Source organism: Pleurodeles waltl, chromosome 8, assembly GCF_031143425.1.
Source record: "Pleurodeles waltl isolate 20211129_DDA chromosome 8, aPleWal1.hap1.20221129, whole genome shotgun sequence".
NCBI classification, from domain to species: Eukaryota; Metazoa; Chordata; class Amphibia; order Caudata; family Salamandridae; genus Pleurodeles; species Pleurodeles waltl.
In genome coordinates this window covers 561,781,424-561,796,421 of record NC_090447.1, presented here as the reverse complement: position 1 = coordinate 561,796,421, position 14,998 = coordinate 561,781,424, and positions in this window count along the sequence as shown.

Here is a 14,998-nt window from a genome sequence, read left to right as displayed (position 1 = left end):
ACACCCTATATCCCATCATCTCTTCCAGCAACAAGATTAAAGTCAGTCACAACACTCTACTCACATGTATGGGCCACTCCATTGTTCACTTACAGACAACAGGGCCACTAACCACCCCTGGGAAGTCTAGCAACACACCAAGCTGCTTCTGTAAGAAAGTTACAGAAATGGAACAACTCAACAACCTCCAACTGAACTACTGAGACCCCACCGGTGACCTCATCAATGACACAAATAACTTCAGCAACTAAACTGCCACCAGGGCCAATACTCTGGCGCCCTTGAATAACATCAAACCCAAAAGATGCAACAAACAAGTTAGCTGGTCAACGCTGAAGTCAGACAACCCAAAACAGTTTACAAATAACTCAAAAGGAAATGAAGAACCACCCAAGGAATCATAGCAAGAAACACCTACAAGGCAGCACCTAGACACTATAACCATCATGTAAAAAGGAGCAAGAAAAAGGACCCAACCCTGGCAATCAAATCTAGCTCCAACATCTGCAAGGAACTTTTTGCCATCATCAAGGAATTCACCAACCCAACAGCCACAACCTAAATCATCATCCCTACACAAGAACTTTGCAAAAACCTCTCCAACTTCTTCCATGAAAGAATAAGCAAGCTCTTCTGCAACAATGAACTCCAGCCACCCTACCATCAAACTTCTCAGCCTGCTAACCTTGTCAGACAAATACTACCAACTGACAGCCTGGAACCCTCTATACATCAAGACCCCTGCAGCAATAATGAAGACTGTCCACAGAGGGGCTCCTAAAGAGCCCTGCCCTAAACCATATCTACAACCTAGGAAGAGTTACAGTCATAGTTGCACCCACTTCCATCATCAACACCTCCCTCAAAACAGTCACCTTCCTAGATAGCTGGAAACACACCCAAATCCTCCCTTAAAAACCTTCAGCCAACCCAGAAGTACTCAGCAACTAACAAACCATCTTGCTGCCCCCTTCCCAGCCAAAGTAATTGAGAAAGCCATTGACAGACAACTCTCAGACCTCCTAGAATGGCAAAAACTCCTGGACGACTTGCAATCAGGATTCTGAAACAACCACAGCACTGAATCAGTCCTCATCGCTGCCACAGACATACACCCCATCTTCGACCATGGACAGACTGTTGCCCTCATCCTCCTTGACGTTTCAACACCGTTTCTCACCCCACACTCATCACCAGACTACACACAGTGGGAATACAAGGACCGATTCTCAAATGGATAGCTTCCTTCCACTTGGGAAGAAAAAAAAAACAATTAAGGCTCTTGTTGTTCACATCAGGGCTTCATCTGCGGAGTCCCACAAAGATCATCTCTCAGCCCCACTCTATTCAACTTATACATTACTCCTCTGGCAAATATCATCAGATCCTACAGAATCAACCTCATCTCCTACACAGACGACATCCAGCTCTTTTTTCCCTCTCAGATGACACTGTCACCACTACGACAAACTTAAAAAAAATTAATGACTTGTGTGGCCAATTAGATGAAAGAAAACTCCCTCAATCTTAACATTGACAAAACTTAAGTGCTAATCTTGGGAATAAGAGCTCAACGTGGGACCCCCCACATGGCGGCCATGTTAGACCCACACCCACCCCAACTGACCACACTAGGAACCTAGGCCTCATCCTGGGCACCGACCACACCATGACGTCCCAGGTCAACGGCATAACTTTGTCATGCTTCCACATCCTCTGCATGTTACATAAAATCTTCAAGTGACTCCCACTTGGCACCAGATGTGCCATCATGCAGGCCCTAATCACAAGCAAATTGGACTACGACAACAGACTCTATGCCGGCATCTCAACCTATCTCCTTCACCACCTTCAAGCCAATCAAAAGAACACTACCAGACTCGCCCTCCCCTGCCAAACTCACATCACACCACTCCTCTGAGAGCTCTACTGTATCCCCAGCTAGAAGCACTGCCAGTTTAAACTTCTCACACATGCATTCAAGTCACTGCACAAGATGAGACCCGCATACCTCGATCATCGGCTTCAGTTCCACAAACCCATCAGACAACTTTCCTCAGTATCACTCTCACTCACACAGACCCCACAGAAGCAGAACAGGATGACAATCATTCTTCAACCAAGCTAGCAAATCCTGGAATGACCTCCCCTAACACATCAGGGCCTCACTTCTTGAATTCCTCAAGAAGCTGAGGACCTGGCTGTTCAACTAGTCTTCTTGCAGGATCTCAGTTTGAATCAGGTTGATCTTGAAATATGACCATTTTGATTAAGTCAGTTAGAAAGAGATCAAAGGTGTTGCCCCACTCCGCATCTTCTGGGATTCCCACAAATTAATATTTGAATGACAGGACCTTTTTTCAAAATCTTTGGTTTTACGTTTTTCAAATTCTTTTTATTCTCCCTTCGATAAGTCTATCAGGGGATTTCCATGTGGCTCATTCTCTTCTCCAATTTATTTGTAAGCAGCAACGGTTGAGTCTCCTTCATCTACTTTTGAATGTATTTGTCATACTTCTTTATTAGTTTCTTCTTGTACAACTGCAAGCTTTGTAAGATTTCCTGCTGAATGAACTGTATGCTTTAAGATTCTGTTATGTTCTTTCTCTCTTTACAAAATTATGGTCTGGGTCCCATAATCAGCATCTGGGAAGAAGTATTTCTAATCTAATTGATAATAACCTGTGCTTTCATAATACTCCCCAGCTATGTATAACTGTACTTTCATGTTAATCACCTTTGTCAGAGTAGAGGGTCCCATTTATCCACTCTGGCTAGATTAAGTTATGTCTGATGAAGTTGATTTCCATTTGATGTTGATTGCCATTTGTCCTCAGTAACTCCAGGACTCCGAAAGGACTGGTTTTGGCATCTTTTAGAGCTTCAGAATAATCTAAGTTATGGTCAGTCTTTTTGAGTTACATTATATGCTTTAACTGTTGCATGTCATCAAGTGTGGAAGTATTGATAGAGGGATGTTCTGTTTCCTCTTTTTTCCTGTATTTTGTTTTCGTGCTCCCCCAGATATTGCATATATGTTGTTATTTGCAATAGTAAGCTGCTAATTTCCAGCTCCAGTGGAGCCTGAGGGTAGTGGCCACAGTGAGAGGATTTAGTGGCCACATTGATTAACGAATATCTCGCAGAGACATTGCCTTGGTTTCAGCTATTAGTAGTGTATAATATTGAATATCTCTGTGTCACAAATAATAAATAATAAAAATAAAGCACTTTCTTGAAAAGACAGGCACTGAGCTTGATATTCACTTTAGTGGTTGTTGATTGATTATTGTACTCTGAGCTTGTAAATGATCATACTACTTCCTTAAGCAGTTTGTAATTGTTCACTACCCTGAGAAGCAAGTTGAAATGGCTGCAATTTGCCCAGTTTGCAGAGCCATAGTAGAACAGGACCCAGACCAACAGAGGGAAAATACCTCAACCTCCAGGGTATTGGCCCTAAAGTCCCTTTCTTGCCACAAACCCCTGCTGAACGTAGTCTGAAGCCCTCCTTGTAACTTTATAATAAACACTGATTGACTCCCTGGTTATAGACCTCCTGGCACATGCTCAATGAGAGGCTGAAAACACAGAAAAAGCTAGCAGTTGCCATGATTATATTGTTTTCCAAATGTTCTAAAAGTCTGAAATATAACAAGCTTTGACACAAAGCTTGTTTCAAATATATGAATACCTAGTTTTGCTTTGCTAAACTCAGGTGTTTTTTACCACATTCTCCCTCTCCTAATTCATTAAATGATATTTCTATTCATACACAGAGACCTTAAATCAGACTCAGTGTGAATGAGATTCAGTCATTTGGAGGATGGATTTTACTCTACCTTAACTCATGCTAAACATCAATCATGATTGTGGGCTAAAACCTGAACTCTACATACAGCTCTGTCCAGAGCTCAACTATGCACAGTGCAGTACCTTGGAGCTGTAAAGACCTCAAGAAGTAATTCCACCGCTTATGAGTCTTCCAGCAGATCCTCTACGTTGATGGAAGAAGCTTTTTTGGATTGCTCGCCGTGACTTGAGTCTGCTTTAGTGAGACGCTAGTATAATTTGATTAATTTGACATGTACCTTAATTTCTCTCTATCATCTCACTGATATCATTTCCTGTGTTATCATTGATGTCAGAGATTGTGTGAGATCACTTCTTGTAATGTCTTTGACTATGCTAAACATTGTTTTATTCATATTAGTTTTCAAAACCTAAAAACCCTGCATTAAATTGGGGCTAAACTACTAACCACACTTTTCCTGTTCAAAAGTGGCAATTAACTAGACAATTTTGATGGACATTTTCCCATGCTAAAGTGGGTGCATCCCACTTGTGCCCATAAATACAAAATACTGAAAAATTTGAATTTCTTCTTCCAAAATGATTTCAAGAAGTAATTTCTCTTCTACATCTGAAATCAAAAGAAAAAAGCCTCATTCTTCCGAACTATTGTACAGGTTTTGTGGTATTGTGGACATATCTCTGCCAAAGGCATGGCAGGAATAGCCATGGTAAGAACTGTCACACATTTAATAAAAATATTTATTTTTCCTTATATTTTTTATATATTTAAAATGTATGACTATGAATGTATATATATATATATATATATATATATATATTACCTACTGGTGGTCGGCAGTAGGTTGTTATAGTTAGGACCATGGCCCTCATTACGAGTTTGGCAGGCGGCCTCAGCTGCCCATCAAACTCGTCCCGCCACCAGCCCACCAGTGCTAGCAAAACACTGCCAGCCCTGCGGTCAAGCTGTAATAGGGCCAGCGTGGTTTTAGCCCGCTGGCCCTGTGGTAAACAGATCCTTCACATTGCAGCCGGCTTGATTACGTAATCAATCCGGTGGCAATGTGGCGGTGCGCCAGCACCCGTCGCGCATTCCACTGCCCATAATTCAGGCAATGGAATGCACGACAGGGCTGTGCATGGGGGCTCCTGCATTGCCCATGCCAAGTGCATGGCAGTGCAGTGGCCTCCAGGGTCCCCTAAACCCCTGTTCCGCCAGCCTTTCCATGATGGTTTAACCGCTATGGAAAGGCTGGCAGTATGGGGACTTATAATCCCCAGGGCGGCGCTGCCCTGGTGGATTACAACCGGCGGGTGTTGGCGGTCAGACCATGGCAGAGCTGCCACGGTCATAATATGGCAGTCCGCACCCCCAGCCCGTTTGCAGTGGGACCGCCATCGGGAGTCTGGCAGTAAGTAGACCACCAGACTCGTAATGGGGGCCCAAATTTGGCAGAAAGCTAGCTTTCAGTATGCAGATTATGCTTTTGCTTATTTGATGTAAATCCATCCAGCAGTTTTTGAGAAATTAAAGGAAATCTAAATTTGTATATCTGTGATCTCGAAGACTTTGTGAAAAATAATGAGCTCGTACAGGGAAATGCACATCTCTGACTGGCTGCCACAGGGACCACCACAGAGCAAAAAAGCATTTTAAAAAAAACAAATTGCAGCGAGCTTGCAATATGCACAAATTTGTGGTATAAAATCAAGCATGGGCTCCCGGGTTTGTTTTCTAATAGGCCCTCAGGTGGGCTAGGTCCTGGGGGCATTAATATTTTTGAGTGTGGGTGGGCCTCTTGGCCCCCCTACAGCCCCAGGGATCACCATCTTCACCGGGTGATTTTCATGATATATGCAGGGCCCCATGGCGCTCCCACCCCAGGCACCACCACCTCCCCAGCATTTCAGCCGGCCGGCCCTGCGGTGAACAGGGCCTTCACATTGCAGCCAGCTCATAATCAAGCCGGCGGCAATGTGGCGGTGTGGCGGGTGCAGCAGCACCCGTCGCGCATTCCACTGCCCGTAATTCGGGCAGTGGAATGCGCGACGGGCTGCGCATAGGGGTCCTTGCCCATGCCGGGTGCATGGGCAGTGCAGGGGCCCCCAGGGACCCTCTGATGCCCCATTCCGCCAGCCTTTCCATGGCAGTATGGGTACTCATAATTACAACCAGCGGGACCGCCAGGCTGCCAGCTGGGGGCAGCCTGGCAGCGGTCCGACCATGACTTCTCCACCTCCCCAGGGCAAGCAATAAAGATAAGTAAAGGGGGTCCATTTCAGACCCCCTTAACCCGGGGGACAACCACCTCCCGGGACACGCTTTAAATGTGTTGCAGAGGCCGGGCAGCCCCCTGCAGCCCTGGGGACCTCCACCTCCCTTGGGCAAATAATTAAAATAAGTAAAGAGGGGCCGTTTTGGACTACTATTAGCCCGGGAGACCACCACCTCACCAGGGCTATGGCCCCCCACATTGGAGGGGGGCTGTGCTCCCCCCCCTCAGGGAACATCTGATGGCCCTAGGGACAGCCTTCCCCCTGGGCCTCCTCCTGCTATGTCCTGGGGTGCCCTGGGACATAGCTGTTTGCTGTGGCTTGCCAAGCCACAGCAAACAATCCAGTTTCAGACAGCGGGACCTGTCAAGCAAGTCCCGCTGTCTGAAAGCAGACCTTTCATCTCTGTTCCCTCCACACAAAAATGCATGCAGGAAATAGAGATGAAAGCATTGTGTCACAAAGCAGGAAGCTGCTGTTAAAGCAGCTCCTTGCTTGGTGTAGCAATGGTACAGTGGGGGAGGCCTTTAGGCATTGTTAGAAATGGGGCCTTCGGTTGGCAGTCTGGTTACCCCCTGTCCAAGCAAAGACCCTCACTCTGGTAAGGGCAAAAGAAACACCTGGTTAACCCCCACTCACTCTCTTGGTAGCTTTGTACAAGCAGAAAGGCTTAACCGAGAAGTAATGTGTAAGGTCTTTGTACCAACACACAGTAATAAATGGACACCACATCAGTTTAGAAATATAGGCATTATTTATCTCAACAAACAGGACCAAAACAACAAAAATCCAACATACACAAGTCAAGATATGAATTTTCAAAAGCATGAGAGTCTTACTCCATAGAAAACAATGGAAACAATGGAAACGTTGATGTTACACAAAGTACCTCGTGTGTGTAAAAAATAAATCCACATGGGCGAGCTCGCATCACAAAAGTCAGAGATGCGTCTGTTATTTACTCACAAGGGAGGCTATGCGTTTGTATCTTTTCCGGTCGGGTCGGCCATGCATTGTGTTTCTTCTTAGCATGCATTGATTTCTGGACAGGCCATCTCAGATCTGCGCAGGTTCATGATGGCTTTCACGCCCAGGGACAATGCATGAGAAATCTGGTCGCACGGTGTTTGAAAAGCATGCTGCATGGGGTGTGCGTCATTGTCAGCAGCAGCAAGCTTGCGTTGCATTGTTTCTCCAGCCGTGATGTGTCGATCTTCCAGCCACGATGCAGGTGGGGCATCGATTTCAGCCACGCAGTGGATGGTTTGTCATTTTTCAGCCATGTTGCAGGTGGTGCATCGACAATTTCTCTGCATGGTGTTCTGCATGTGGATTTCAGTCTTTGTTATGTCAACTTCACCTCTCAAGGACCCAGGGAAAGGATAAGACACCACTTGGCAGGGCAGGAGTCTCAGCAGACCATCCAGCTTCTGGCAGAGGAAGTCTTTGATGGCCCTGAGACTTCATAAGTGAAGGCAAGCTCAGTTTAAGCCCTTGGAGATTCTTCTCAAGCAGGAATTCACAACAAAGTCCAGTCTTTGTCCCCTTTCACAGTCATAAGCAGCAACTCCAGGAGAGGCCAACAAAGCACAGTCACAGGGAGGGGCAGCACTTCTCCCCAGCTCTTCAGCTCATCTCCTTGGCAGATGTTCCTCTTGATCCCAGAAGTAATCCAAAAGTCTGCGGTTTTGGATCCACTACTTACACCCCTTTCTTCCTTTGACATTTGCAAACTTCAAAGGAAAGTCTGTTGTTCACAAGAAGATCCTGCCTTGCCCGGGCCAGGCCCCAGACACACACCAGGGGGTTGGAGACTGCATTGTGAGAGGGCAGGCACAGTCCATTCAGGTGTAAGAGACCATTCCTCTCTCCACTCTAGCTCAGATGGCCCATTAGGACATGCAGGCTACTCCCCAGCTCCCTTTGTCTCAATGTCTAGAGGGGATTCACAAACAGCCTAACTGTCAGTCTGACCCAGACAGAGAATCCACAAACAGGCAGAGTCACAGAATGGTTTAAGCAAGAAAATGCCTACTTTCTAAAAGTAGCATTTTCAAACTAACAATTAAAAATCAACATCACTAACAGATGTATTTTTAAGTTGTGAGTTCAGAGACACCAAACTCCATATTTCTATCTGCTATCAAAGGGAATCTGCACTTTAATAATATTGAAAGGCAGTCCCATGTTAACCTATGAGAGAGATAGGCTTTGCCGCAGTGAAAACTGAATTTGGCAGTAGTTCACTGTGAGGACATGTAAAACACATCAGTACATGTCCCACATTTAACATACACTTCACCCTGCCCATGGGGCTACCTAGGGCCTACCTTAGGGGTGCCTTACATATATAACAAGTATTTGCAATGCAGTGGGTCTCACATTTGCTCAAGTTAGCGCTATTAGCATTGTAAATTTCTAACTGAACTTTTCGTGCCACATAAATTGAAAATGAAAAGCAAACAGTTGACATAAGTGAGCCAATTCAAAGTGTCAAGGCTGCCGTGAGCTTGAAGGAGAGACACAAAAGGAAAAAGAAGTTTGCTGGCAGTCAAACGTATTGGCAAATGTGCAATTATCCATGTAACAGGGTAGATGGCCAAGGCGGTAACAAAGCTACCTCAAGGAGGGACAATAGCCATATTTTAGACCTTGTCCCATACTCAATGACTTTGACCCTGTAATACTTAGGTTCACAGTTCCCCGCACTTTTGATGCACTTAGACCATGGCGTGTAGCTATGAAAATAGTTTGCTTTTCTGAAAACCTAAGTGAGAGAATTCTCACTAGACAGTGTGAATGTTCCCCAGATTTTTTTTTTTTCTGTGAATAGGTTTCACGGCTGTCGCTTGAGCCGGCTAAAACGCACACACCATATTGTTGAGCAGGTGATTTAAAGATAAAGCCTCAAACCAGAGTGTCATTTTTGATGTACATGGTGTTTTAATGCAGCAGAAGTGAACGTTAAGCTATCAGGAGCCTTTTCTCTAGAAATATTTGCATAGTCACGGCCAAATTCTTAGAAGTGTGATAAAGTTGTTTATGCAAATCCTAGGTGTGTCTGAAGGTAGGACACTGTATATTCCTTCTTTATTTGTAAGCAACTAAGTTAATAGTTCTCAGACCACACGCCTCCTTATGAGAGAGCTGGAAAAGACAAGGGAAGGGAGGAAACAAAGACTGTACTCATGTCTCCTCTTAATCGATCTGGATAAAACAAGCTGAAGACCGCAGGAAGGGGCCGCGTGTCGGCCACGTCACACACTCACAAACAAATCAAGCATGCAGCTGCTTGCAAGATTTTTGCATGTTTTGTGACAGCGTTGCACCGTTCATGGCATTTGCGTTTGAGCTGCACCATTAACATAAACCGCGGACATAAGTCTGAGCAACTGTAGAAAGCAGGTCATGCTGAACCCCTACAAACTATCTGAAGAAGAAGGATCAGTTTAGTTTTGTAAGCGCTACCTATCAGCACATAGGAGAATCCCTGGCACGAGGATGCAGAGGAGGAGAGCCAAAAGAATACATCATTAAGTCACCAGTACCATCTTCCTTTGTTTGGCTTGCTTTTAACAAGAACATATTGCAGTCTGGGAGCTGTAGTCTTGGTTCATGGGAAATAGTCCCATTGACTTAGCACACCAGGAAATAATGATATAACAAGTGCCTTAATCGCCAGTTAATTGTATATACATGGTTTCCTAGGTTTATGTTCAGAGGTGCGCTGTCATGTCTGCTGTTGTAAGAGGTAATTAAAAACTGTGGTGCTCTGTTAAGGCCTACGGTATCCCTTTAGCTGTGGCGTGCTGGGTGTGTGTTCAGTCTACTATTTGTTGTGTTGTGGTCCATTGATTGGCAACAGAAGGGCGCTTTTGTTAGCTCTGCGAGGTTCATGGTCACAGCATTCTCCCGATTTCTTTTTCTACGTTGACATCAATGTAAAATTAACCAGTTCAACGATCAGAATTTTGCATCTAAGAAATATAATTAACAATCATATATCAGCACACGTATTTTCAATGCAGAACTTTTTTAAATGCCTCACTAGTTACATTTATGAATACATTTGCAAAATCACACTAAATGTAATGTAACTTAGTAAACATACCAACTTCTTTCAAAGTTGTCAACCACTTAAAAAATAATAATAAATCACCAGACGGAGATAAAAACGCTTAGCTTATGATTGCAAGGAAAGGGTGCGCGGGGAGAGTTGAAGAAAGAGAGGGTAGTAGTTGAGAGCAAATCGGCGGGGCCTTGGATTGAGAAGAAGGGGAGTGAGTTTGAAATCACTGTACCTTTTTCCATGACAAAAGCTGCACTCCAAAGAGGGTGCCCGGGAGTCAGAAGGCTGCCACCGCCCACTTCCCACAATGTCACAGTCAAACCTTTCGTGCAACAGTGCCCACAACTGTACTGAGATCTAGAGGGCTAATTATTTTCCTAGGGGTTTCTGGGCGGAAGGGCATATGGGTTTATGGAAGACTGTCCACACAGCAGCCCACAGGAAATGATTTGCGCTCAAGCCCTCCTTCAACAGACTCACTATACGTATTACAGGAAACTCAAACAAAAATCTTCGGCCAGCTGATACACACACACAGCTCCTCTGCAACATCTACTGCGAGTCCAGGCCAGAATAAAATGGAAAAAAAGAGCGCCATCGCACTGCTACAGTTCACTCGTAGTGAAACCTATTGGCAAAAGTGCAATTATCTACCTCACCGGCAAAAGTGCAATTAACTATGTAACACGGTCGATGTTGTGCAAAGAACTCGACTTCTGCCAAGTGAGATCATGCTGCGAAAAAAGATAAAAAGTAGTCCACAAACCGGACGGAAAATAGCGAGCCTCGCATGTTTTCAGTATTTGGTCGCTGCGCTCGAGGATTGCTAACCACCGGAAAAGGCATAATGTATGCATGCCTTCCACTAATGAAACCAAGCAGATTTTAACAGGCAAGCCCACGAACCAATGAAAGATACTGACGAGACATGGACGGGGCTCCCAGCCCTTTTCTAACTACTAAAGCGTCTTGCAAGTGAAACGCATGCACAAGCTCGACCCTAAAAAGGAAAGATTTAGCTTGGCAAGTGGGAACACTTGCTAGGTCAAATTGGCAGTGCAAAACTGCACACACAGACACCGACACTGCAGTGGCAGGTTTACCTGTCTGGGATCCAGCATTTGTTTCACACCCATTTATGTCACTAACTGGAAGGAGGCTAGAAGCACAAAAATAGTAAAACTGGTTTATGTCCCAGTAATATGTCAAAATTGTGTTGAAAAATGTAGTTTTCTGATTCAAGTCCGCCTGGTTGTGAAAGCTGGGAATTTGGTGATTTTAGCATCACAAAAGCCTTTGTTACGTTAAAAAAAAACATAGAAATTCACTGAAAAAATCCAAGGTTACAGGGATGTTATAGTTAGGAAATAGATTTTTTTTCTAAACATAGAAATCCACTTAAAAAAACAAAGGTTACATGGACGTTACAGTTAGGCTCACATTTCAAATGTACAGAACTATAAAAATTCACCAGGTATAGTTAGAGTTACCTCAAGTAACTATAGCTCGTACCGTAAGGTAATTATAACTTGCGACCTTGCCATGAAGCTACTAATTAACCACAAATTATGGCATTCAGAACATCTTTTATAACATCATTGATAAGATCAACATTTTTGACGAAAAAACTGTGAATGGCGCGGGCACAAGTTATAGTTACCTTAGCGTAATTAATGATATAAAAGTTATTTAACCAATATTATGAAAACTATTGGAGTGTAAGAATATAAAATATACTATTCCTGGGGTTTGGCTAACAGCCGATCAAGATGACCACCCCTAGGTGAGCTACCCGCTGGCTGCCCCAACATCTCCAGCACAGCACCCATCGGAGTGGCAAATGGGGGTTTTGGAGGAGTTGACATGACCCCAGACCCTTCCCCAGCATCGGAGCCCCCACTGCAGGTGCAAGGGACTCCCGAAGATGGAGCCAGGGATCCTGACTGTGGCAGCCCTGGCGTACAAAATGGTGGAACCCTCCACAATGCAGCGTCACTCAACCTCCATCGGAGAAAGTTGCTGCTGGTCGAGGTGTGGTGGCTGAGAGGAGCCCAAGGCAGGTTGATCACAGCACAATGGATGACAGCCTTGGTGCTGCTGATGTCACTGTGGGTGGTGAGCAGGGCTGAAGAAGGAGGTGATAGAACAAGGGCTCTCCCTTCTCTGTGGGCAGGGCCACAGTGGCTGCCTGGGGGGAGAACGAACCACAACAGGATCACCATGCCCTGCATTTTGGGCTACAGGAAGTTGACTGTAAGGATGGTTCTACTGGAGGGTCCAGGCTGCAGAAGCCGAGTAAAGGTGGAGTGGGGGTGAGCTGGGCCTGTGGGGCACATGTGTCAACTCCCCCTGTTTATCAGCTTGGCCCCGGGGGGCCATCATTCCTGGACAGTTGCTCCTCTGGGGACGGTGAGCTTCTTGGGTGAAGCGCTGGACAAGAGGTGCCTCTGGCAGCTTTTGAAAACTTGAGTGGCATGCCACCGCCTAGGGACACCTCCTGTTACTGTCATTGTGAGTGACTACTGCCTTCCCAGGGCACCCCTGCCTGTGCATAAGCTAATGTTGCCCTCCTGCCTGGATTGCGAATGCGATTGGGTGATTGCATTTTCAGGCACTCTACTGCTTGGGCCCACCTTGAGTAGGGGCCTGTGCCAGCTGTGCCCTCTCTACCTGCCCCTGGTGAAGGCAGCAGCACCTCTCATATGCCACCAGAACCTGCTTTTTTAGGGAGAAGACAATCCAGACCCCCAGAAGAGGAAGATAGAGAGTGCGAGGCCAGTATTGGCTCAGTACTCCCAGCGAAAGGCAAACAAGGCAGAAACATTACCAATGGGGACACCAGTAGATATTTCCAATGTACCTACACAGATACATAGTGGGACTACACAGCCCATCCCTATCTTTAACCTCTCAACACAACATCTTTCAGAAACTCAGATTTCATTATTAAGTAACGGATTATCCATTGCCCCAATAGTACACCCTCATCCTTTGAATTTACAAGTACAACTACTTCTCTTTTTCATGGAAATAAGACTTTATACATGTTTTCTGAGCACTCCATATACTCCCTCTAACGCAAATGCTAACTTTCTCCCTCCCTCCACATTCTCACCACCCAAATCTAGCCTGCCACAAGAGGTATACACTTTTGAAAGAGTGGTGCTTAAGGATATTTACACTCTCGAGCATCAGAGAATGTTCATCCCATATAATATGGCCTTGTCAGTAAAACAGGCTCTCAATAATCTTAAATACAATACTATATTGGTTAACAAACCAGTGGAAAAGGGGTTGGGATTGTTATACAAAATACAGACCAATACAAGAATGAGATTGTGCAGCAGATGTCTAACACTGAACACTATGTAAGGCTTAGTAAGGATTCCCCCAAAGACATTCAGGACATAATCAGTACTTTAGCAGGTAAGGGCCCGGAGGCTGGTTTCATTAGTAAGAATGAATATTGATTTTTGAACATAAAGAGCCAGAGAACATAAGTAATCAACACACAACGTAAAATACACAAAAATCAAACATCGCCACCAGTTAGATCCATAATTTCTGGGTGTGGCTCAATATTCAAACCCATTGGCCAGTTTATTGAATTCTTTATTAAAGACTTCATATCTGCTTGTACATGCTATGTGAAAGATAGCATTACGCTGATAAATCAAATTGAGGATATGACTTTTGATAATGCTGACTGTCTTTTATATACTAGGGACATAGAATCATTCTAAACTAATATCCCACAAGCTGACAGGATTCAGCTATTTGTCATATTCTAGAGACAAGGACACATCTCACCAAGTACCTTCTGAATGTATAATAGATTTTCTACATCTTACACTCACAAGGAATTTATTTCAGTTTGATGGTACATTTTATCAGCAGGTCAAAGTGGGTGCGCCGTATTTAAAATACATTGCACCATGGCCCGTGTTAAGCCAATAGCGTAGACATTTTTTATGCTATTGTGGCGCTTTGCTGCACTAGCATCAAACATTATGATGCTAGTGCAGCAAAGTAAAAGGAGGCCCATTGATTTCAATGGGTGTGCCTTTTTGACACCTGCTTAGAGCAGATGTTAAAAATTACACCAAACAAGGCCCAATGAAACCTTGTAGATGTCATTGTGCCATTTTTGCAGGTCTCCTTATGCCAGAATGCCCCCTTTGCGTACATTGCCATAAGGAGGCGCTTTCCCTAAGCAAAAGGAGACTAAAGGGAGACTGGTGTGCATTGCCACATTTACACCCCTTTCCAATAAAGTAAAACGATTATTCTGTGCCAGTGGCACATCCTAAATGCAGGCGAATTAGCTTTGGAGTAAGCATATTAAAGACCATTTGATGCCTCCTGGAAGTGATAATTAGGCATTGTTTGACAAATGGGGACTAAGGGCCATATGTACAAACACTTTTTCCCATAGACACAGAATGGGTAAAAACCTTTGATACATCTGGCCCTAAATCCCCTGAGTGGCCACAGAAAGTGTGGAAATTGCAGTGTTTGTGAGTTTACCGTTGAGGCAAAGGAATTTTTATATAAGAATGTAAAAATTGTGTTGAATAATTTTTCAAATTGCAATACTGCCAATGTTATCCATGCAATCACTTGCACTTGTGGCCTTGTATATACAGGCCAGACTACACAGTAAGTGAGAATACGTATTTGCCAACACAGGAGTCGTCTCTGTTGTAAAGTTGCCAATGCCCCCTCTAGTGGAACACTTCAGACAGTTCACGCATACTGCAGTTGACTTCTGGTGTCAGGTGATTGAAGTGGTTAAAGTACCTGAACGTGGTGGAGACATCACCGTAATTCTGAATAAAGAAG